The sequence below is a fragment of the Sarcophilus harrisii genome, chromosome 2, assembly GCF_902635505.1.
Source record: "Sarcophilus harrisii chromosome 2, mSarHar1.11, whole genome shotgun sequence".
NCBI classification, from domain to species: Eukaryota; Metazoa; Chordata; class Mammalia; order Dasyuromorphia; family Dasyuridae; genus Sarcophilus; species Sarcophilus harrisii.
The window spans coordinates 79219857-79245849 of record NC_045427.1 but is presented as its reverse complement, the minus strand read 5'-3'; the positions used below and the strand labels follow the sequence as shown (position 1 = coordinate 79245849).

At 33.7% G+C, this 25993-nt stretch overlaps 1 protein-coding gene and 1 long non-coding RNA gene across 2 annotated transcripts in view; one reads left to right on the top strand and one right to left on the bottom strand.

Annotated features, from left to right (window-relative positions):
- LOC116421355 overlaps nt 1-3009 on the bottom strand; it is a 63865-nt gene extending 60856 nt beyond the window's left edge. The window contains exon 1 of the long non-coding RNA XR_004231685.1: nt 2739-3009. This is a non-coding gene — a long non-coding RNA (uncharacterized LOC116421355). The remainder of the gene's footprint in view (nt 1-2738) is intronic.
- The window catches only part of SLC8A1 (solute carrier family 8 member A1), a 428962-nt gene continuing 405296 nt past the window's right edge, over nt 2328-25993 (top strand). Inside the window, exon 1 of the mRNA XM_031950394.1 lies at nt 2328-2496. The gene's annotated coding sequence lies outside the window, so the exon portion shown is untranslated. The remainder of the gene's footprint in view (nt 2497-25993) is intronic.

Genomic DNA, 25993 nt, shown 5'->3' with positions numbered 1-25993 from the left:
ATACATACTTTTTGACGAATAAGACTTTTATCAGAAACACTGGCTGCAAAAATTGTTTCCCACTTTTCTGCTTTCCTTCTGATCTTTCAAGATCAGCAAAGTGACACAGTAGATACAGCATTGGGCTTGAAATCAGGAAAATTCATCTTCATGAATTTAAAACCAGGCTCAGACATTCACTATGTGACCCTGGACAAGTCTCTTACCCCTGTTTGCCTCAGTTTCCTCATCTATAAAATGACCTGAAGAAGAAAATGGTAAAATTCTTCTAGTATCCTTTCAAAGAAAACCCCAACTGGGGTCATAAAGAATCTGAAAACACAACTTGAAGTTTTCCCATCTATGATATGTTAAAAATACAGCTGCTCTGAAGTCAGGGTAGCTTTAATGTACTTTCTGCCTAATGTCCCTTCTAAAAACCTATGTGTTCTGTGGTAAATTGCTTAATCTTTCTGAGCCTTAGTTTTCTTATCTGTAAAATTTGAAAGTTGGACTAAATGGATTCTACAATTCTAAATCTAGGATCCAATGAGCACTTGAACCAATGCTATCTCACCTTTCTCTGAACCCTGCAACAGGATTTCATACAAGGCACCTAATAACAAAAATCATAAAACATCACTACCCCAATGGCTTATTCTTTTCTCTAAAGTGAAATATAAAATTGTTTCACATTTAAAGTCACACTCTGGCTACTTCCTAACTTCTCTCTCTAACTATATATATATATATATATATGTGTGTGTGTGTGTGTGTGTGTGTGTGTGTATCACTTCTTTCCACATACTCCATAATCCAGATAAATTGTCCTTTTGTTGTTGTTCAGTCATTTTAGTCATGTCTGAAATTTTTTGACCCCATTTGTTTTGTTTTTGTTTTTGTTTTTTTTTTGTCAAAGATACTAGAGTCATTTTTTATTTCCTCCTGCTGCACATTTTACAGATGAGGAAACTGTGGCAATCTGGGTTGTTACTTGTCCAGCGTCACAGAGCTAGTAAGTAGCTGAGGCTGGATTTGAACTCAGGAAAATGAGCCTTTCTGATTTTAGACCTACCACTCTATTCACTGTGCCAACTAGCTGCCCACACTATGCTTTCTGTTCTTTGTATTTGACCCTCTCTCTATCTTTTACATGCATTAGGAAAAGCTTGAAAAAAGAATAAACTTATACATAGACCCTAATATGCACTGTGCCAAGCACTTTTTTATAAATTATCTCATTTAATCCTCAAAACCACTCTGTAAAGCTAGATATCATTATTACCCCATTTTATAAGTGAAGAAACTGAGGTAAATAGCAATCAACTGACTTGTTCAAAGTCACACATCTAGTAGCAATATAAGGGCAGATTTGATCTCAGGTGTTTTTGACTCCAGTCCAGTACTCTAGTCTACTGCACCAACATCTGTCTTAAATATATTCACCTCCACCTTCATCTCCTCATCTCAGAGTACCTTTTCCCCTTCAAAACTTGTCAAGCATCATCATCTATATGAAATCTTTACTGATCACCATCACTAGCTCAAAAAAGTACTTTGTATTTATATTATCTTTTGTGTATACCGTGGCACTTAGCATAGTGCTTACTATGTAGTAAGAAATTAATAAATGTTTAATGATCAATAATAAAAAACATTTGGTTTGTATAGTTATAACTTTATTGCAAGTAAAAACAGAAATTAAAATCAGATCAGTTTTATTTGGGGAGAATGTTACTCTCTCCTTTATCTCATGAAGTTTTGTTTTAAAGTGTTTAGTGATTAAATAAATTCATTTCAAAACCCATGTAATTCTAAAAAAAAAATCTCCCAACTATATGGAAAAATCAAGAATAATTAATTTATGCATAAGCATTTGAAAAAGACTCTTCTCAGAAGATCACAGATTAATAACTAGAAGGGACCTGGAGATCATCTAATTCAGCTCCCTCACTTTATAGATAAAGAAACTGAGACTCAGTGAGAAAAAGTGACTTGTTCAAAGTCATATAGGTAAGTCAAAGAACCAGAATTTGAGTGTAAGTTCTCTACATTTAAATTGAGTGTCATTTCCACTTCTTCAAGTTATTTCAAAAAACAATCACCATGGCAGGATACCAGGGTGAGAAATAGGCTAAGCCAAAAGGTGTGTATGTGTGTGTATGTGCACATAAATACATATACATATATGTATATGTATAAATTATATTGTGAATTTATATGCACACAAGCCTATACTGCTATATGTCACCATTCATGTGTTGGCTGAAGCTAAAGGTTGCCAAATAACTCCTTTTCGACAGCTTGGAGTTACTGTTGGGAACAGACCCATGTATGGAAGCGAAAGCAGAAAAGTACAGATAAGCCGAGATCCAGCTATGCAAACCATGTTTAGAGACACTTAAAGGACAAGCATCCCAGGTCCCTTCTTGCTGGTAAATTTAGAGAAGCTCTTCTACTGAGTCTCCTTTTTTTTCCCCATCTACTCCAAGGCTGAGCTGCAGAGATAGGACAGAGGTGAGTGAATGCATTGCTTGCGTGTTTGCTACCAAAACTTATTTAATAGTTGTTTCTGTGATTCTCCACCCTCTCTCCTTTTCCTTCCCTTTCCCTCCCCCAAGAAAAACTGCTAGTAAGAATTTTGAAAATTACAAAGATTGGGGCTCTTTATAATACTAGGGAGAAAGAACAACTAGAAATGACAAAGTCACAGAAGACAAATGGTCCCAAATAATCCTCTTTTGTCCTGCCTTACTTACCATTTGGATGATGGTATTGGTTGATACGAATCTCTTCACATTCGCTGGATTTTTTGGAATGGATTCATGTTTTCCTTAGCTTTTCCTTAGAGTTCTCTGCACATTCTTTTTGTTTTCCTTTGTGTGGAGTGCACCAGGTCTCTATCTCTCTCACGTTGCTCCTGCTTTCCCTACAGAAGCTTTTCTTCTCTCTCTAACATGTTTGGCTATTGCTTAATTGGACATAGGAAGAGCTGCTTGTAAATGACTTTTTTTTGGCAACTGAAATCATATTCAAAGTGGCTCTTTGTAGATCTGAGGTTGATTACATCCTGCTCAAAGATTCTTGGGCTGCTTTTACAGACGTAATATTGCGAAAGTTGAAATTGCTGAAGCCAGCTGTGTGCACTGGCCTTCTCTCAACTACATTCCTTCCAACTGAATGTTTTCAGAAATAAAAGAAATAGAAAAGAAAAGATCCTTAGGATTTTATTTGTTATATCATTAGTGATGTTACAAAGGCAGCTGATATAACTGAATATAAAAATGATTACATTTATCAAAGGTGATAAATGCAATCCCATAGATCTATAATTTCAATAATGTAGTTCTTACCCCCTTGTATTGTCTAGATTCACAGAGGTGCTTCCACTAATTTACATATGTTATTTCTAAGACTAGCCCTCTGGATATGATTAGATTGTGAAACCATTGTTTTAAGTATTGAAATCTGTGAAGATTTTTTTTTTTAATATAACTCATCACAGTCAAGGTTGGGAGGGGGGACAAGGGAGAGGAATATAGGCAACTGAAGTATTTTTGTGTGTGAAGGATTGAAGGAATCATGTTTTTGCAAAGAGACTAAATTTAAAGTCAAGATTTATATTATGGGGAAATATTTCTGTGATTTAAATAAGATGAGCAAACATACAATTGTTCACTTATAATCAGATAGTGGGGCTTATGAGGAAATAAAAATAAATTGAGGGTGAATTTTGTTCCTTGACCTCTAAACAATTAGTAGGGGAAGTGTTTGGAAACCAGTATTGGGAAGGAAAGAAAACCAAGGTGAAACACTATTTTAAAAGATATCCTTTGAATGTATTATGTAGCTTTAATAGTGAAATTACTTTTAACCAAACTTATAATGGATGTCTTCTAAATTAGAGGGTATATTTAATGCATGTTTACAGAAAAGAGAGTTGTAGCATGGAAAAGTTAGATGGCATTGCAGCTCTACTAAAGTTATAAAAATGAATCATCTTTATTAAGATAAAATTATATTTATAAACTAACACTAATGGATGGTATTTTCACAGCCTGCTCATTATTTTAAACCAACAAGCCATTTTATTTAGATCCTTTCTACATGGACACACATTCTAGCTCATCCTTTCTGCATCTCTGAGATCTGCTATTTTATTTCATTTAAAAATACTAATCTTTTATGCTTGTGAAAAAAAAGGAATAAACTATGCATCCTTTTTTTAAACTAACAGTGACAAGCTGTCATAACTTTAGCTAAAGTGGAACAGGCCTACAAAAGGATGGTTTGAAAATACTTAATTAAACACTCCATACCAGCCAACTTTCCAAAAGGAACAGCACAGCGGGAACCTTTGCAATTTTCAATATGGAAAAGGCTCGTAGAAACGATGCCGTTGGTATTCGGGAACAGATGCAATGCATAGATGACATCATCTGCTGCTCTAGCCTTTGCTTACTGCCAAATGCATTTCAAGTGTGCTCTCAACATGGCGAACGTCTGCTCCCAGTTTTTCTTTAGGAAAGAGTAAAACTTCAGGAAGGGAATGTAAGTAGTACAGATTGGCACACTGCTTTTTATAACTCAAACATTTAAGGAAGAAAATTCCTGACAAATACCATTCTGCCTTCTCAGTCTCTCTATTCCAAATTCCTTTCTCATTCATTAGTAATTTTGTTCTTGTACCTAGAATGTTAGCCAGGTAACTCTGACCATGTCCCCTACTTCTAGTGGATCTATTGCCTCTAGGGTTGAAATATAAACTCTTCTTTTTGGAAATGGAAGTTTTTTACAATGTATTCCAGTCTCTCTTTTAGGTTGGTTTCACATTAGTCAATGGAGTCTACTTTCTAATCAAACTTGCCTACTGTTTCTCATACACAGCATGTGACCTCCAAACTCCTTCATAGCTAGAATGTGCTCCTACCTCATATACCCTTCCAAAATCTGCCTTCAAGGCTAGGTTTGCATTCCTTCCTATTACATGAGACAGGTTTAGTTTCCTTCAGTTGCTATTCCTCTTCAGGTTTCCCATCTGTATTTAGTGTCTATCTATCTATCCATCTTCTATCTAGATATCTATGTGTTTATTATCTGTCTCTTTCCATCTCTATTTATATCAACTGATCTATATACTGGTTCTTACTCAGTAAGATAAAAGCTCTTTGTGAGTAATAACTTTTCTTTTTAATCTACAGTCCCTATAATGGCTGGCAAATTGCATATGCTTAATAAATTCTTCTTCAACTAATAAATGTATCATATTTTTAGAAAAAAAAAAGATTGCATTTAGAACTAAATGTAAAAAAAGCAGGACCTTGCAGAAACATTCTGTGATTCTTAAAATAAATCCAAGAGGTTAAAAAGTTAAAACTGGTCTTTCACTTTCTGGGCAAAATCAGCACACATGTTTTCAGCCCCCTGGGAAAGGAAATCTTTTTCCATGATGACTATCCTCATTTGGGTATTGACCTCCAGGACATATTAGAATATTCTTTCTATAGAAAGAAGAACTCTAAGCTTATAGGATTGGGAAATTGAAGGGAATAAAATACAGGAGTCCCTAATTTAGAAGACAATAACTTGCATTTTTCTTCTGTTGAGAGAGTAGCAATTATGTGGGCACCAAAGAAAGGACTGTAAAATAAAAGAACAAGGATGGAGCTTATAATTCCACCTGGCTCTTTATGTCTTGTTCCAAATTCATTTTAAGACAGCTATGGACATTATGGGTTTTGAAAGAAACCCAGTCTTCCTTAATTCCACACTGTCCCTCTTTATTGCTAAGTGGAATCTTCTAGATGAAAGGTGGAATAAATACCAGAGTATAACAAGGGTTGAAAAGAATTTTCTAATCCAAAGGCAGAAAAGAAAATAGAATTAGCAATCAACATAATTGTGGGTCTTGCTTTTAAATGTGAATATGTTTCTGAGTTTTGAGGAACTCAAGGAAAATAAAAATTATTAGATTAATTAAAAGGTAGGATTTTGGCCAGGTTTGGGAAGTCACACATAATCACCTACAATCACTCTAATACTAGAATGCTGAGGCTGATGGATCACTTGAATTTAAAAAGATTGAAATTCACTAAGATTAAATTTGATAATATATTAAATTCAACATCAATATGGTGAGCCCTAGGATGAGAGGGACATTAATTAAGCTTCTTAATTAGAGTGTTGAACTGAAGTTTTAAAAAATAAAGCAGGTAAAAGTTTCTATGTTGATCTTTTTGGAACTGGGCCCATGTATGGTCTTCTGTACTTCTAGCCTGGAAAAATAGAAAAATTCAGTTTCATTTTTTTTTTTTTTTAGTTTGAATCTTTGAAGATCTTCTTGATGGACTAGTAAGAATTTAAAGAAATACTTCAAATATCTTCATTCAAAAGATAGCATGGACATTTCTTACACTCAATATTCTATTAATACTAGAATCTTCCCAAGAAAATTTCCCATTTCCAGGATATATGTATAAGTTATTTAAACAAATAAAGGGAGGAGCCAGATTAAATAAGAGCAGACAGAGTTAATGAGATAATGGATTTTCTGATCCACTGAATAGCTTTTCCTGCAGACCACACTAAATAGCAAAAATGTCAGGAATTTCTTTATGGGATTTTTGTTAAGAAAACTGTGGACAAAAGTGGACTCTTTACCAGAAACATAAATCATGTGATTAATATAATTTTCCATTAACAGGGAATTCCTCTGAACAGATAGATGATGATAGATTGATTGATAGAATATGCTTCTGAAATGCAAAATTAATGTGGGCACCCTCCTTATCTCTTAGACTCCACTGAATGCACCAAAGATGGATAGTGACCCCAATTATCAGAAGACATAAAATATGCATATGTGACATTATAGCTTTCAGTTGTAGCTATTAAATGTAATGTTATATTGTTTTATTACAACTTCAAAGTCACCACCTTGAAAGAACTCATTAAGTCTGGGCAGCAAAAGTGGTTTAAAGAATATTTATATTTTGCATCTTTCCATCTTCTTCCTTTATAATAAACATTAGAAATTTAAAAAAATAATGTTCTGAGTTTATTTACAAAGGTACAGTAGATAGAGTGCCACACTTGGAATCAGGAAGACTCATTTTCCTGAGTTCTAATTGGGTCCCAGACACTTACTAGTAACTCAGCAAGTCACTTAACACCATTTGCCTCAGTTTTTCTCATATGTAAAATGAGTTAGAAAAGGAAATGGCAGAGTATCCCAGTATTTTTGTCAAAAAAATCTCAAATGTCAATTATAACTGAAAACCAATGAACAATAACACTTTAGTCTATAACATACATACACACATATACAGAGAGAGAGAGAGAGAGAGAGAGAGAGAGAGAGCTGAACAAACACTAGTTAGAATTCTAAGGAAAGTTAGGAGTTCATAAATAAATATGATCTTCATTTCAGCTCAGTCTTTGCAAGTATTTTACTACAATTGAATATTTTTAAAATTGGAATTTAATGATTCATGGGGTGGTAGGTTTAGAATTTAAGCACCTTAACATATTTTGCTTTTGTCTTTGTGTCTTAAGTACCTTGAACAGTGTCTTTCACATAAGTGCTTAATAATAGTTTGTTGAATTGAATTGTTGAAGTACCTGCAAGTGAAAGTATACAAGTCCAACCTAGATAAACTTGTGTTAAGAATACTACTGAAGGGATTCTTAAATTGGGTGGAATATTGGCCTAGTTGACAAATCAGGGTCTTTTCAATTCTCACCAAATTTCAGTTATTTTATGATAATTCAATCAACTATTAATATCTATTAAGTACCTGCTCTGTGCAAGGCATTATACTAAATGCTAAAAATATGAAAACAGGTGAAAAAACTCTTTCTACCCTCAAAAAATTTACAGTCTTCTAGGGGAGAGAATATGCAAGCAAATATATACAAAGAAAGATATATATGAGATAAAAAGAAAATGAGTAAGAGAAGAAGATATTAGAATTAAGAGGGATTGGGGAAGGATTCCTGTAAAAGGTAGCATTTCAAAGGAATCTATATTATCATATAGCCACAGGGCTATTTATTTATTTCTTGAAATATTAATTGATTTCTTGACTACAAGATATTTCCTCATTACTATAACAACTGTTATATAGCAAAGAGGATTTGTAGACCCTCAATCCTGAATCACAAAGTTAAAGCATTGAAAGAGACTTCAGTGCCTAGTTAGTCCAATTCAGCTGAAAAGGAATCCCTAATATAATATGGTCAATAAAAGGATAATCACACTCTCCAATGAGGGCCAGATGAGGAGAAACTCACCAAATCCCCACATTAGACTCTTCTATTTACATAAAGCTGTACTAGTTAGAAAGGATTTTTGTTTTTATTTTTTGTTTTGTATTTTGTTTTTTCTTTGTTTTCCTAACATTAAAATTTAAATTTGCCATTTTGCAATTTCCATTCATTGCTCCTAACCTCCCTCTCTGGGATCACATAGAATGAGACTAATCTCTCTTTTGTATAACCCTTCTAATGCTTTAAGTAAGCTCTCATGTCCCCTTTGAGTTTTATATTCTTCAAGCAGTCCTAGTTCCTTCAACCAATCCTCACAGTACATGGAATCAAGGATCTTTATGCCTGGAGCTACTAAGTGGTACAGTCCTGAAGTCAGGAACATATGAGTTTAAATATGATCTCAGACATTTACTGACCCTAAGCAAGTCAGTTAATTGCCACTAAAAACATAATAAAATGAAATATATATTCATCATTATAATTTTGACTTCTTTAAGATGTGATCAAAATGCTCCATGGAAATGTACAGTTAAATTAACCTATGAAAAATATTTTATATGAAATATGAATCTAAAAGGATAAGCTTATCTTTGTTTTCTCTTCACCTTAAATCTTAGTTATCCTTATAAATTCAAGACACAGGACATTAATAACTCTAAATATTATGTAGAAAATGTATACTTAATTGTGGGAATGTTATTACTAATTTAGTGGACAAAAGAGATTGAAAGCTTAAAGGAAAAAAAAGGGAAAAAAAACTTTCCATGCCATACTTATTTATAATTTATGTACAAAAGAGTAAATATTAAATATTTTTCTTACCCATTTTCATGATTTCTTATTGTGCCAGGACTCCTCAAATATAATCATGGTCCCATTTTTTGGAGGGTTTTTTTTTTTTTAAAGAAAAAAAAAAGTGCTTATTTTGATAAAGCTAGGGAAGGGAAAAGAGAAAAGATGCATTTAATAAAGTAAATGAAGACTAAAAATAAAGTCATTTTGGAGCCAATAAACTCTGAGGGATTTGGAAGTAGTTTATCATAAGTCAATTAACATGATAGTATTGAGTAATTGCTATGTGCTCTGCACTGTGTTAAATGCAAGGAAAACAAGAGTGGTAAAAAACCATGATCTCTGCTCTCAATATTCTTATATTCTAATGGGGAGGACCCCTTATGCTTGGAAAATATGCTTGGTAAGATTTTTAGTGAGGAAAAAATTACTTTAGATGATTCTCCAACTAATAGAATGGATTAAATGGTATAGACAGGTGATGAAAAGTCAAATAACTATGTACATATATAGACACAGTGTAAATGAAAGATAATCTTAGAGGCAATGGAGTAGTAACAGAGAAGAACAGGATAATCTTTATTCAGAAGGAGAATTTGTGGTACATCTTAAAGGAAACCAGGGGAAGCTAAGAATAAGAGATAAGAAAGAAGAACATTTCATTCACAGGAGACAGTCACTGGAAATGCAGAGTTGAGAATTGTCATGTCATGTGTGAAGAACTGTAAGGAGGCCAGTGAAAATATGCTTAGGATTTGTAGCAAGGAAAAAATATAGCTTAAATGGCTTTCCAACTAATAGAATGGATTCCATGGTATCACAAACAGATGGCCAAAAGAAAAAAGAAAAAAAACTTGTTAGAATGAGCCAGCAGTGTGGCTGTTTGAATAAAGATAGCAACAATGCATGGGGAAGATAGCATTGGTTCTGAATGGAAGGTTTGAATATGATCAAGAATTAAATTTTAAACCTGTCAGCTGAGTAGTAAATATGATGAAAATACAGCTATTTAGTTCAAAGAGAATCTGTTATTATGTGGTTTAAGAAAGACCTGATTTAAAATCCCGTGGAGTTGTATGATCACAGACAAATCATTCAACCTCTATCACCCTAAATGTCCTCAACTGTAAAATAACTGTTGTTGTGAGTATCATATTAGATTTTGTAGATAAAGCTTTAACTTAAAGTACCACATAAATGTAAACTAATTATTAATTATAATTAATGTAATATAATAAATATAATTATTAATAAATATTTAAGTGGAATTAAGATATTAATTCACTAGAATATTGGAAGAAAGAGTAAAGGGGGAAGAGGAGGAGGATGACAACAAGGAAGAGGAAAGGGATGAGAAGGAAGAGAGCAATATCATAACCATTTTAAAATTGGGAAACAGACTTTATATAACTTGTCTATGGAGAGAATAGGAGAGAGAATACAGTTTCATATGTTCTAATGCCAGATTCAAAGCAACAACTGAAGTTAAGAAAGAAAATATTAATGTACTAAATTCAGGATATGTAAATAACAGTCTAATTCCTCTACAAACTAATCTTTTTTTTAAATTACTTTTGTTATTCAAGAAAAAAGAAAATGTCAGTTTTGTTACAGTACTCTGGCTTTATCTACCTGGGTAATTATAGATATGAAATCAGAAAGGTGCTAAGGGAATTAAATTTCTGGAAGATTTGTCCCCTAAAAATTCAACTAGTGAACTTGCTTCTAAAGGGTTAATTAAAACCACTCCTTCTTATCTAAAACTGAACTAATTTTAAAGTATGGAAGAGAGCCATGGTCCTATTTTCAGATGACCTGTTTAATCTCTGACACTGACATTTCTATTCTACAGGTAGCCAGGGAATGTGAGGACAGCTGGAAAGTGAGGAAATAGAGCTTTGAAATTTCCAATTAGGGTAGTAAATATAGGAAATCATAAAACAGTATTTGCATTTTTTCTATAGATCCTCCTTGAAATTTATTTTAGTTGATTATAATTGTGTTCTTTTGTGATTCAGAGATTCTGGCTTCTTTGGGGATTTTATCAAATAGGCAACAAGGCAAGTTGCCGATTGTTGAGAGTGAGATGTAGGAGAGGTATTTAAAACTTGGTTTTAGTTTTTCTTAAAAAGGAGAGAAATGGAAAGTGAGTAACCATGCTATGGTGTTTGGGACTTTTCCCCAAGACATGAGATTTAGTGGACATTGACAAGAAATTTAGTCCTTCAACAGCACAGAAAGTACAAAGCTCTGTCTAGTAGAATGAATAATTGGTTAAAATAGAAAGCTAATCAATGATGGTCCAGGGTGAATTCTATCCTTATCCAGAAATCTTTTTGAAAAGAATGTTACCCCTTTTACTCTTATCTGGCATGGATGTGACTGTAGTCAAGACATATTATGAAGGAGAAGCCAAGAAGCTGCTGGAATTAATAGACAGGCTCCTTCATCCCCATCCCCTTGGCAGCCTATTTAGTATCAGTCTGATTTCCATGGGTCCAGATTTTCTCCCTTCCTTTTCAACATAGAAAAGGGTCACAAAGCTTTCAAAATAAAGGTGTATTTCATGCAACTAATTCAGGTTATGTTATGGAGACACCAAAATTCCTAGAATAGAGTATTTGTGGAGGGAAGAAAAGGGGATGGTGGTGGCACAAAGAATGTTGGGTAATTTAGTGTTCTGTGTAAAGAACAGTAGTCAAGATAAAAGCCCATAGATTTTTTTTTTAAATCGGAGAATTTGATTTCAAATATATATTTCTATCTTTGTGATCTTGAACAAATCATTTTGATTGCTTGGGACCTCTGTTTCCCTATTTATAAAAAAAGAGAGGTGGGAAGGAGGGGTTAGAATATTTGAATTTTATCAACCCATTTCCTTTCCTAAAACTACAAATTTGAGTTCCTCAGGTTCTTATCATATCTATCAACCCATAATATTTTATATTAATCATTTCCCTGTTATCATAAGTGAACCTTAGTATTTTTGATATCAAGATCATACACAATCAGCATTATGCTGAGCATAAAAATTTTAATAATAAAGCCTTTCAATCAGCCAATTAAACAATCCTTATAAAGCATTTATGGATATGGTATTATATTAGCTAGTGTAAGGAATTCAAAGGAGTCAAGGGTAACACAATATCTTACTTAGAGACAGGGTATGCATAAGTGAAAAAACTGTTACAATACAAGCACATTGTTATGGTTATATTATTAATAATTACTCACATGTATTCAATTCTCGTTACTAAGTATATAATATATATACACATATACATATTGTAAAGCCTGGTGATTCATTGTCCCTGTAAAGAAAATATTATAAGCATTGCAAATTACTATGTTTAACAGACTAGGAAACTGAGCCTGAGAGAATTTTCATACAATTCCAGTTGTAAGGCTATCCAAGTGTTGCTAGTAGTTACTAAAAGAATTATAGCTTTTGTTGCCTTGTATTTCAGGCTTCATGATCCAAGTTTTAGTCTAGTTTCTTTTTTTTTTTTTTTTTTTTTTTGGATTTTTTGAATATTTTCCATTTGTGTTCTATATAATCTGAATTTGCTTTCTGTAGTTGAAAAAAGTCTTTAAAAGCTATTCATAATTTATTGAATCACTTCTATGTTCTATAAAGCAAATAGAAGTTTTTTTTTTTTTTTTTAATTAAGCATATTCTTTGGCTAAAAAAAAAAAGACAGCAAGTGAAAATGCTTAGAGCCAAACAGCAAAGAGGACACTGTTACTGGGTTACAGAATACATGGAGACTAATAAAGTGTAAGAAAGACTTGGAGAGTATACTTGGAGGTACTGGAGAGATAAAAAGAGTCTAATTTATAAAGGGCATTAAGAGTCAAACAAACTATTTTGTCTTTGACTCTGGAGACAAGAGGGAGCCATTGCCATTTGTTGAATAGGGTAGAGGTGTGGTTAGGCCTGAACTTCAAAGAGATCTACTTGACAGCTGAAAAGAATATGTATTGGATTGGTGAGATGCTTAGGGAGTCCAGTCACAAAACTACTGTAATAAGAAAATTGGGAAATAAAGGAGGCCCTGAATCAGAGGTGCAATAGTGTCTAAAGACAGAAGGAGACATAGATGAGAAGTATTACAAAGGTAAAAATTTATTGTCTCTGCAAAAAGTGACTTTTCTAGGTCTCAATTTCTGAATTTGTACAGAAAAGAAATTATATTAAATAGCTTAGATAGTGCCATTGAGTCATAAATCTCATAACCCTGTGATTTCAAAGACTGGTATAGTAAGAGAAGGATGGAAGAAATGAGATGTGATCTGAGCTTTGAAAAATAAATTTGGATGTGGGTGGGAAGAGTAGAAGCTTAAGTAAGAGCATTCCATCAAAGGAATTTTATGAACAAAAAGAATGAAGGAAGAGAAGTCATATTCAAGGGAATCAGGAGTGGGAAAGTTATTGAGTCAAAAGTTCTTGTAGGGGGAAAATAAGAGATAAGGCAGGAAAAGTTAAGTTGGGAAAGGAGTAGGTCTTAAGTAAAGGAGTTTGAGCTTCATCTGTTAGGTGATGGATAGTTGTTAAAAAGGATCAAAAATGTGATGGAGCCAGCTCAAATCTACTCGTTAATGTAGTTTACACTGGTTAATGTAAAATTGTCATATTAGTATTTTCATCCTAAATTTTTTAATCTGCTATAAATCAGAGCTTAGATTGTTGTTTTATTGAATTATGGACTTAATAAAGGGTTGACAAAGATGTAAATTTAAAATTATGTGTGTATGTATTTTCCTCCTTCCCTATAGATACCACTTGTTAATTTACCAATACACCCCTGTAGTATCCCATAAACACTGCATGAACTTAGCAAAAGTATAGTAGAAGACTTAGTGGATAAAGCAATCACCAAATTGGATGCCTGATGAAAATCTGGGCTAATAATACTATTAACAACTGGCATTTATAGAATGCTTTGAGCAGCTAGATGGCATGACAGATAGAGTGGATAGAGTTCCAGGGCTAAACTAAAGAAGATCTAAATTCAAATTCAACCTCAGACACTTAGTAGTTGCATGACCCTGGGCAAGTCACTTAACATTATTTACCTCAGTTTCCTCATCTGCAAAGTATTATAGAAGGAAATGAGAAATCATTACAATATCTTTGCCAACACCAATTAGAGTCACAGAGTCAGACATGACTGAAATGATTGAACAAAATATAGCATTTTAAGATGAAGGCCCCTTATCTCATTTAAGCCTCCCAACATGCTGAATATATTATACAAGAAAGAATATTGTAACTACTAACAGAGGCATGGACTCAAATCCCAGCTTTGATAGTCAATGTGGAATAAAATGCAGACAGGTTTGAGTTCAAATCCGACCTCAGATTCTTAATATTCCCTGGAGACAGACAAGACTATCAGTTTTATTTAGAAGTGTAATTCTGCCTGAGCCTTTGAGCATGGAATCCACTGCATCTCTACCTCCTCCCCTACCACATGAATGGGAGTAATCTCCTTGATCAGCAGACAGTTTCTTTAAAAGTGATAAGACTGGGCTGTTTATTTTCTTTTTCTGGCAGTGGATTTCCTTCCACCATCTTTTTGGCTGTGCTTTTTTTTCCCTATCTGCTTTACCCACCATGAACACCATGAAGTGAACAGGTGGAAGGAAAAAAAAAAAAAAAAAAAAAAAAAAACTTACTTTCCCCTGCTTACCTTTTTTTTAATCCCATCTCTGAGAAATTGCCTGGGGGTGTTTGTTTCTATTCTTTGCTGCTTCTCCTCAATTGCAGATGCCAGAGGTGATACCCACAAAATCTGAAGTCTGAGCCATGATAATCTCAAAGCAAAGATTGCAGGTGGAGTGTTGCAGCAGAAGACCAAGTTGGTATAGAAGCCCTCTAGAATCCAGTTTACCTAGTACTGGAACCTGATTACTACAACCTTGGAAAAAGTTTGAGAAGATTCCAAGACTGAAAAAACAACAGACTGGAGCTTCCCCACTCTCAACAGCATTACCAGATGCAATCATGTGGTATTGATCTCTACTAATAAGAAGAATCCTATACCAATGTGCTTTGGGCCTAGGGTTACAGTCCTCCCTTTGGCTGGAACTCTTTGCATTCCCTTTCAAAGAGACTTTGCTCACCCTTTCAAAGTTCAGTTGAGACAAGTTCAAAACTGCAATATAAACACAAACATCAGTGCTTTATAAATAAAGGATGTTTTTCTGGCACCCTAAGTAATCCACCTTCAGTATCATTGAAATCAAAATAAAATTAATGTACATCATAGTACATGCAATAGACATGACATTATATACAGTTTCCCTGAGAGGACACTACAATGATAAATCACCTAACTATAATAGGATATATATATATATATATATACATATATATATATATATATATATATATATATGTATTTCAAACACCTAACCAGCAATTCTGGCTCCAAGATAGTCATGGTTCAAACACCTGATTCTATGGTGATCACCTCAGCACTTGAAACTGAGGACAAACAACATAGATCAGAAACAAACACTCCAAAGCCCAGTTCTTGAAACCAGGGTCAAGAAGATAAGGAAAGTAAGGAAAGTCTCTCTTTACACTAGCTTAGTACGTGACATCCATGGTGGGTGCAGTAGATAACACCTAGCAGATAGTAATTACTGAAAAGAATGCTGTCAAAAAGCTGCCAGAGAGATAATGCCATAAAGAGAGTAAATTACTTGATCTTGGCACTTTTAAAGATATACATAGTTAATCAAGGAAACTCCACTAATTCATGTGGGAAGGGATGCAATGGAGTCCATGATAGCCAAATTAGGCAACTCAAAATACCATTCATCATTACAGAAGTATTTGAATATCTGTACAAATCATAAGCTTATATACATTGAAAGTTAGTTTAGTTGGAAAATGGCATCTCTGTCAGAAGAGGGAGAAATGAATTAACTACAGAAAAGCATCTTCATGTAGGACTCCAATGAAGAATTAGAGACATTTTAAGTATTCTAAGATGATTTTAACATGAGAGGGTCATAACATTAATGGCATATTCCAATCTATACAATGAGTGGACACCTTCAAGGATTTCAGGCCTGTAAATGCTGGAATCTAGAATCATGAATTTAGAGCTAATGTTGATCTTAAAAAGCAGCAATTCCATCCTCATCCCCATTTTTAGAGAGGAAAAAAATGATTAGAAAGGATAAGTGATTATCATAAAATCACCTAGGTATTAAATATCAGCCATAGTATTTGAATTTAGATCCTTTGATTCTGTTATTGATTCTGGCCCTGTGTGACTTTGACCAAGTAACATCGCACTGAGTCTGTGACCTCTAAGGTCCTCTCCAACTGGAAAATCTGAGAACTCTATTCCTGCTTCTATTTTCATGAGTCATGATGGCAGATTGTAATAACTTCAAAAGCTAGAACATATGTGAAAAGGAAAGCCTGCCAATCAGATATCTTCAACTGAGAAATATGTGAAAGTCTGGCAACTTTTTTTTAAATATCACTCCAAAAATGAGTAATGTATTTGCAATATTTCCTTTCTGCCTGCCTTCCTGCCTCCCCATCTCCCTGCCTTTCTGGCTTCCTTCCTTCCTCTTTTCCTTCCTTCCCTTCTTCCCTCCCTCCCTCTCTCCCTCTCTCTCTCTCTCTCTCTCTCTCTCTCTCTCTCTCTCTCTCCCTCTCTCTCTCTCTTTTTCTTTCTCTTTCTTTCTTTCTTTCTCTTTCTCTCTTTCTCTCTCTCTTTTTTATTTTCTTTCTTTCTTTCTTTCTTTCTTCTTTTCTACCTCCCTTCCTTCTTTCCTTCCTTCCTTTCTTTTTTTATTTTCCTTTCTTCTCTCCATCTTTCTTTTAGATTTACTATTTTTAAATTGTAATTTAATTACTAAATAATAATTAAATAGTTAAAAAAAAGTATGTTGGGAAATAACATTAAAAACTATACAAGAGGAAATAAGGAAATAATGCAACCTCATAACAAATGGCAGATTTGATGATATCTCTGAAAGAGGGTCTAATTATAGGTGACTAAGCAAAGGAGCTGGAAGGAATTTACCTTCATCCCCTCAGTGAAATCAAAACACCTTAGTTACTAGGTGACAATCTGTTCACATACCTTTTCAAACAGGGCCTGTTATATACTATTCTAGCTTCCTAAAATGCCTAGAAAAGAGGCCCTTACATAATAAGCACAACATAAATGTGATTGAATTGGAATTGATCTAGTCATTTTATTTTTTCCTTGAGACAAAAGTATGGGATGCAAGGAGTGTGGGAAGTAATATAGGCTTCAGGATTTGCACATTGTCATAAAACTCATTGGATGTCTGGGTCAATATTTGATTGGAATACAAGATTTCTATGCCACAAGCTAGTCTGTAGCAACAGCATATTGTGTAAACTATCACAGAGACTGGAAGGACTATGGATCCATTTACATAAAAGAACATACTTTTAGTATTCATTTAGTAGTAGCTTTCTGGGTAAATGAATGGCCCAATGGTTCTTACTTTTCTTCTTAGAGTTTTTCAAATCAGAAAATTTGAAAGGGACAGTTCCCAACTTATCAGTAATGCATTTATAGATAAGTTTTGATCATTGTTGTCATAGGATCATAGATTTAGTGTTGCATGGAAGAGACAAGAACTAATCCAACCCCTCATTTAGTAAAGAAATAGAAGAACAGGGAGGAAGTATTTGCCCAACATTACATAGGTAGTAAGAAATAGAGTCTCCTAGGGATTTGAAACGGTGGCCTCTTGCTCCAAGGTAATTGGTTTATTCACTGTGCCAGTGAATGCTTCCTCTCTTCCTGGTAGGAACAACTGCTCTTTATCTCCCAATTTATTTTTAAGTGGTTTACCTGGAGCATTATATTCTTTTATGCCAACATTTCTGAAATTTATGAAGCTTAGAGAGCCCAATGGGACTTGGAATATATGATAAAACAGATAAATAGAGATGGGCCAATGTTGTCTGTATTCCTAGGATAAAGAGGGATGAAGAAAGTTTGGAGAATTTAAAGACAATTACAGCTATTTTCATGTAGAAAAATGAAGCTTGTAAATTTTTATGCATCATAGGGACCTATTCAGTATTTTGGAAAGGACACAAGCATTGAGAGGTAGTAGTTCTTTGAAGTGGGGAATGTTAGGTTTAGAATCAGAAGACCTGAATTCAAATTCTAGAATTATCACTTAATACCTTTTAAACCTTGGGCAAACTACTCATAGTCTCTAGGTAGGTTTCCTCATCTATGCAAAAATAAGGTAGATAATTTTTAAGATCTCTTCCATTTTTAGATGGATAATCCTAGGAGCCTAAAGGATTAAATCCTGCCTTTACCTCTTAATAGCTATGGGATACTGAGAAAACTTCTCACTCTTTTTGGATTTCATTTTGTTATTGTTCATCCATTTTTTGAAGAGGATCAAAGACATTAGGAAGGTTATGACTTCACTTGCTACTGAACTGGATTTAAGTAAGGCAAAGCTGCTCAAAGTCCTCAGCCTCACTTCTCATTAGAATCCAAGAGCAAGACAAATATTGAGATAGCTCATGACGGCTTAGGAGTTAACTTTGGCCTTTCTAAATTGTTTTTGAGATTCTTTTAGTTTTAGATCAGTGACCCTATGATTGATCCTATGTGTTCAAATCTTGAGTGTCTGAGATAAAACCTATTCAATGACTAAGGATTAGCTTAGAAATGAGACAAAAAATGGTCTAATATTTACTGAGAGAATCCCTCAAAGTTTATAGCCTAAACAGAAAATAAGTGTTATTTAGATTCATTCTAACCCATCAGCACTTAAAGGATGAACCACCAAGGCTTGGGCTAAGAGCTATTATTTTTGCTAAATTTATTTTATTTTCCATTTATGAAACAGAACAAACATTTCCACAACACAGTACAAGAAAGAAGATGATTGCACATGAAACTGCAAATCTACCATGTAGAACTTATTATTCCTTACATATATATAACAAAGTTATAGGATAAATTTCTTTGGTTTTCTTCCTTTCTCCTTCCTCCCTAGTCCCAGAGATTGCTACCATTGAACACAAATAGGTATCCAAATATATATGTGTATGTAAATGTATATATAGGTGTATATATACACAGATATACATATATACATACATGCATAAAAGTATTACATATGTGCTTCTATTTATCTGATCTTTCTTTAGAAACATGTCTTTGAATACAGAAAGCATCTTTCTTCATATGTCCTTTATTTTTAATTTGTGTATTTATAATAACCAACATGTCATTCAAAGTTTTTCTTAAAACTATATTGCTGGGGCAGCTAGGTGGCACAGTGGATAGAGCACCAGCCATGAAGTCAGGAGGACCTGAATTCAAATGTGGTCTCAGACATTTAACACTTCCTAGCTGTGTGACCCTGGGCAAGTCACTTAACCCAATTGTCTAAGCAAAAAGCAAACAAAACTATATTGCTATTACTGTATACAATGTTCTCTTACTTTTGTTTACTTATCTCTTTATTATTCTTCCCATGCCTTTCTAAGATGACTGAGCTCATAAGAAATGAGTTGGTATCAGAAATGGTATAAAAAGTACTATAGAAGTACCATCACTACCATATACCACAACTTGTTTAGCTAGTTCCCAATTGAAGGGGATCCCTGAAATTTCCAGTTCTTTATTATCACGAAGAACTGCTATAAATATCCCATGAACATTCAAAGTTTTAAACACTATTTGTGAATTTCCCTGCATTTTATTTTTACTCACTATTTTCTTTTCCAGACTCTTTTTTTAACCTATTGCTGTTACCTTACCTTCTCTCTATACCCTCCCATTATTGACCATTAGAAGTAATTCAATGAAATAATTTGGGGTTCTGTCAATAAAAAGTTATAATAAAAATAAATAAATAAATAAATAAAATAATTTGGGTTTAAAAGCATAATCAAGTAGTTCCATGGGAAACACAATGGGCTTTTTTTTTTTAATTGTTTTTAGTGACAGCTGTATTTTAAGAATTCACAAATGAACACTATATGGGACAAAAAGTAAATTGTACCAGCTTTTTGAGAAAAAATAAAGTTACATAAGTTATAATTATTTAAAATTAATATTAAAATAAAATTTAAAAATAAAATAAGAAACTTAGTCCACAAACAATAAAATATCTTACAAGACACAAGTGATCAAAAATAATATTCCTATGGATAGAGCACCCACATGGAAGAATATGGTGCCTTAATTGGAGACAAGGTATACATCCTTTCCAGGGAGAAGGAAAGAAAGAAGGAAGGGAAGAAGAAAAGAAAGAAAGAAAGAGAGAGAAAGGAAGGAAGAGAGAGAAAAAAAAGAAAGAAAGAGAGAGAGAAAGAAAGAGAGAGAGAAAGAAAGAAAGAGAAAAAGAAAGAAAGAAAGAAAGAAAGGGAGGGAGGAAAGAAGGGAGGGAGGGAGGAAAAGTAAGAAGTAGTGCTGGTGATACAATTAATCAGTTCATGCTTTCAAGGAGCTCACACTCTAATTTGAGAGAGACCATACAGAACTGTTAGCACAATTGAAATGAATATGAATTATGCATGGATTGTAGAAATTTGGTCACACTTTTCACTCTTACTCTGCCCCAAGATTATTTAATGTAATTATTACACTTGCCAGTAGGGGGAGAAGGCTCCACCCCTCTAATTAGTAGTTTTCACCTAGAAGAGCAATTTCAACAGAAAGAGGGAAGCAATGTCCTTTAGAGAAACGGAAGACTAAAGTTCAACTATTACCTTTGTATATGTGTAATTTTGGGAAAATCTTTTTGACTAAATGAGTATAAGTTTCCTTATCTATATAAAGTAAGCATGTTCAGCCACAAACAAAACCTATCAGATTGGTAGCTGCCATTAAATGAATGTGAATTACCATAGGCTAGGGATTGCAGCCTGGGGTACTAACCAACTATCTGACTTTAGATGAGTCAATTCTGATTCAAAAGTTGGTCCATTTGAAAAATAACATTAAAGGAAGTTATTAAGGCTAATTTTCTATCTACTGAGACATATGTCCTGATATTTTAATAACTACCATAATTACTATATCTTCTTATATAATATAGTTTCTATAATATGAAGTTAACCACATTTATTTTTTTGAAATAGCATATTTTTTATCTGTATATCTATTTATTCTTTATATTATTATTTAAACTTTGGAGTTCTAAATTCTATTCATCCCTTCTTTCCTCTCCTCCCTGCTCCTTGAGACTGTAAGCAGTCACATACTATTTACACATCTACAATTATGTAAAAACATTTCCATGTTAGTGATTTTATGAGATTAGAACAAAAGAAAAAAAATGAAAGAGTGGAAAATAGCATGCTTCTTCTCACTCTGTTGTTGTTTGCTTGCATTTTGCTTTCTTTCCCATTTTTCCTTCTTAATCTGATTTTTCTTGTGCAGCAAAATAACTATATAAATATGTACATATATATTGGATTTAACATCCAATTTTTACATATTTTAACATATTTAACATGTATTAAATTAGTTGCCATCTAGGGGAGGGGGTGGGAGGGGATAATTTGGAATAGGAAGCTTTGCAAGGGTCAATATTGAAAAATTACCCATGCATATGTTTTGTAAATAAAAGGCTTTAATTAAAAAAAAAAAAGTATGCTTCAGTCTGTTCAAACAACATCAGTTCTTTCTCTAGAGGTGTATCATATACTTCATCATTAATCTTTTGGGATTGTGTTGGATCACTGTAGAGTAGGTATGTCATTTGTGATTCTTCATCAAATAATAGTGCTGTTACTGTGTACAGTATTCTTCTGGTTCTATTCAATTCACTATGCATCAGTTCCTATAAATCTTTCCAGGTTTTGTTTTGTTTTGTTTTTTTTGTTTTGTTTTGTTTTTCCTGAAATACCCCTGCTCATCATTTCACAATAGTATTCTATTATGGTCATATACTACAACATATTCAGCCATTCCTCAATTTATGGGCATTACTTTGATTTCCAAATCTTAACCATTTTAATCAAATCTTAACCAAAGAGCTGCTATACTTATATACAAATAAATCATTATACCTTTTCCAGATATTTTTTGTGATATAGACCTAGCTGCAATATTGCTAGATCAAAGGATAGATATAATTTTATAGCCCTTTGGATCTTATTCTGAATTGCTCTCCAAAATGGTTGGCTCAATTCACAACTCTACTAATAGTGCATTATTTCCCCAATTTTTCCATGTCCCCTTCAACATCCAACATTTTCCCTTTTGTCATATTAGCCATTCTGATAGGCATGAAGTGGTACCTAAGAATTGTTTTAATTTCCATGAAATAATATATTTTGAAGAGCTGCTAGGTGATATAATAAATGGATAGAATGCAGGCCTGGGGCAAGAAAGGCTCCTTTGTCTGAATTCAAAACTGGTTTCTGATATTTATTAATTGTGTGCTTTAATAAGTGCTTTAATCTTTTTTGTCTCAGTTCCCTCATCTGTAAAATGAGTTGGAAAAGGAAATGGCAAACCATTCCAGTATTACCCCAAATAGGATAAGGAAGAGTCAGACACAATTGAACAATAACTGAACAACATTTTTTAAAGGGATGATTTCTTAAAAATCAAGTCATCTTTTTCAGAATGCAAATCCAGGAAGAGACTTTTATGTACACAAGGCAAATCTAGTCAAACAATTTATTGTTGAATGCCTTTTAACACTATGGGTTCAGTTTTACCTGTCAAAATTGGTTTGACCAAATCAGACCTATATCCCATGTGTAATGTAGTTCTTTCACTATAATATGCATGTCAAAAGGCAAATAGTATCCTTGTTCCCTGAAATCAAGCTTTCCATTTATTTTCACACCTATGCATCTAGTGGGGGTAGGTGTTGACATTTCTATATATCATAGATTTATCTTCTGTACTTTATGACATATATTTTCTAAGCCTTAAAATGTAATATTATATATGTTCTGTGCCATTTTATTTATTTGGCTTAATATTTCCCAATAAGATTTTAATCTTGGAAAAGTATTCAGGCATATTGTGGACTGTGAGCTTCCCAAACCACTTCTTTGACAACTTTACTTTAGAAAACCTTTAGTTGTTTTAAGAGAATGATTTTTGAATTTTCAAAACATAAATGACTATAATTAATCTTAACAAAAAATATATATACAAATGTATGTGTGTATGAACATTTCAGTTTTTTCACTGATAGAGATCACAGCAATCCTTGCAGAGATGAATTTCTATGAATGAAATGAAAACATTTTCCTGAAGTCACTGTGGGATTAAAATTATCCCACTTACAATAAGAGAGACTGAGGAAAAAGTCTGAGCCAAAGACAATTTATTTAAGTGTTCATGGTCCCCTCTAATGAAGTAGACCTCAGATCTTCCTCATGACCTGAGATGCCACATTCGCTTAAGGCTATACTTTATAGGGTTATGAATTATGCTAAATATAAAACAATGATTTCATTGGTTAACATATAATATATAGGCTAAAATATGAATGCCAGCAGTGTCACAAGTAGGGTGAAATTATCATGGTCAGTGACTTAAGTGGTCATGACTATCTGCTCCTATTGGACAAGTGATCGATCCGAAGTTACAAAATTATTTGAGGGGATTTTCCTTGTAGTTATGAGCTCTGACACTAAGTTTGGTCACCATGACAAGGAAAAGCAAGGGTGGAAGACCTTGAGCTTCTTATAGTTAAGTAAGTAAACTGATGATCTACAGCTCATAGCTCTGGGACCCAATATAGAAAATTATGATGTGATTCTCTCAAATTGATTAATACTGATTAGAATAGAGTAGGCATCCAAATTAATTTTTTCTCTCTTCACTCTTATAGAGATTAGTCCTTCTGAATTTGGTCAGGCTGGCCATTCAGTGATTAATCGAGAGTTTCTATCTGGATTCATAACTGAAACCCTTTTACACTTAGTAGAACTTGTCAGAGCAGTTGCTCAGCTGGTACCACCTCCATATCATGGTGTTCCTAGGATCATAGAAACAGAGCTTGAGAGGAGCAACCCAAGAGTCATCTGCTCTAATTACATAGATAATGAAATTTAAGCAAGAGGGATAAAGTATTTAGCCCGAAGTCATGTAGCTACCCAGAGAGCACAGGGCATATTTGAACCCAAGTATTTGATCTCTAAAGCTGGTGCTCTTTCATCTATAACACTTAGAGATATCAGAGTGTACTGTGAATGGATGTACTTAGATATTCTTTCTCTACTTATAGGATTATATGATTTAAAGCTGGAAGGGAGCTTAGAAACCATTCTAGTCCAGTCTCCTAATTTTAACCCATAAATCAACTGTGATGTAGAGGTGATTTGTCCCAATACATTTTCTCTCTTCTGTCTGTGGTTCTATCTCTCTCTGTCTTTCTTTCTGTCTCTCTCTGTGTGTATGTTTCTTTCTGTCTCTCTCTGTGTGTCTCTTTCTCTCCATGTCTCTCTTTGTCTATTTGTCTCTCTGTGTACCTTTCTATGTGTCTCTCTCTGTGTCTCTGTGTCTGTGTCTGGCTCTTTCTGTCTCTCTCTCTCTCTCTCTCTCACACACACACACACACATACACACTCACTAACATATAGAGCAAAATAAAAATAATTTATATATAATTTGAATTATTGAAACTTTCATATCAGAAATGTAAATTGGCATGTTATACCATGAGGCATAGGGGTATGTCTCTCTTTTGAAAATTAAGCCTAATAACTTTTCACTAAAAACAAAACAGCTATGTGCATTTCTCTCCATGATTTTCACTGGTTTTGAGGGCCATGTGTTTTTAAAACACAGTACCTAGCAACTGCCAACAAAATATGGGCATACATAGAAAACTAACGATTGTGCATGCCATTTGACTGATTGTATTTACCAAATATGTACTTTCTGGGTAAACTCCAGATTCCAGATAAACTACTCATATAAATCCACTGTGGGCTAGGGAGAAAGAAGAGAGGAAGAAAGACTGTGGCATAGTCAATAGAGAGTTAATTTCATAATCAAGCAAACTTGAATTCAAATCATATCGTTGACACACACCAGCTTGGTGATCCTGAGCAAGTTGCTTTATCACTCAGTGCCTCCAGGCAACTAAACTCTAAAATGCAGAGCAGGTATTGACCTACAAAGGTAGAGGAGTTTCCTCTCTGTTCCCTATATAAACTGTATCATAGATTTAGAGTGAAAGGGAAAATTAGAGACTGTATAGTTTAATTTGTAAATGTGAAAACTGATTATCAGAAAGTAAGTGACTTCTCCAGGATGATGGAGGAAGTAAATGGGAAAGCTGGAATTTGAATTCAGGTCCCATGACTTCACATTAAGGGCTTTTTCTACTGTACCATGTAATTTTATTCCCAAGTAATAAAAAAAAATAAGCAAATAAATCCATTAGCGATAGTATTACCCCTTTGGAAGAAAAGTCAATACAAATTCAATATAATCAAATTCTTATGAATGAACCTTCAACATGGATGAGAAAAAAAAAAAAAAAAAAGAACTTCCAAACTTTTTAGGGTCTGTAAAACTTGAAGGTGATAATGTGAAAGCCCAAAGCTAAGTCTAGGAAAAGGGTATTGGTATCAATCCCTTCATATATAGCTATGATATCAAAAGGATACTGAAGATAATGCTAAGAATCATTGTGCGCTTTCTGGGTTTATCTGAAAGGAAGCAGTTTTATGATCCTCAAAAGAGGGATTGAACCCTTAAGAGAAAAAGAAATTGGCCACTAACCACAACATAGAAACTCTCACTTTTTCTGTTGTTGTTTGCTTGCATTTTGTTTTCTTTCTCAGTTTTTTTCCTTATTAATCCAATTTTTCTTGTGCAACAAGATAACGGAATAAATATGTATACACATATTGGATTTAACATATATTTTAACACATTTAACATGTATTGGATTACCTGCCATCTAGGGGAGAGGATGAGGGGAA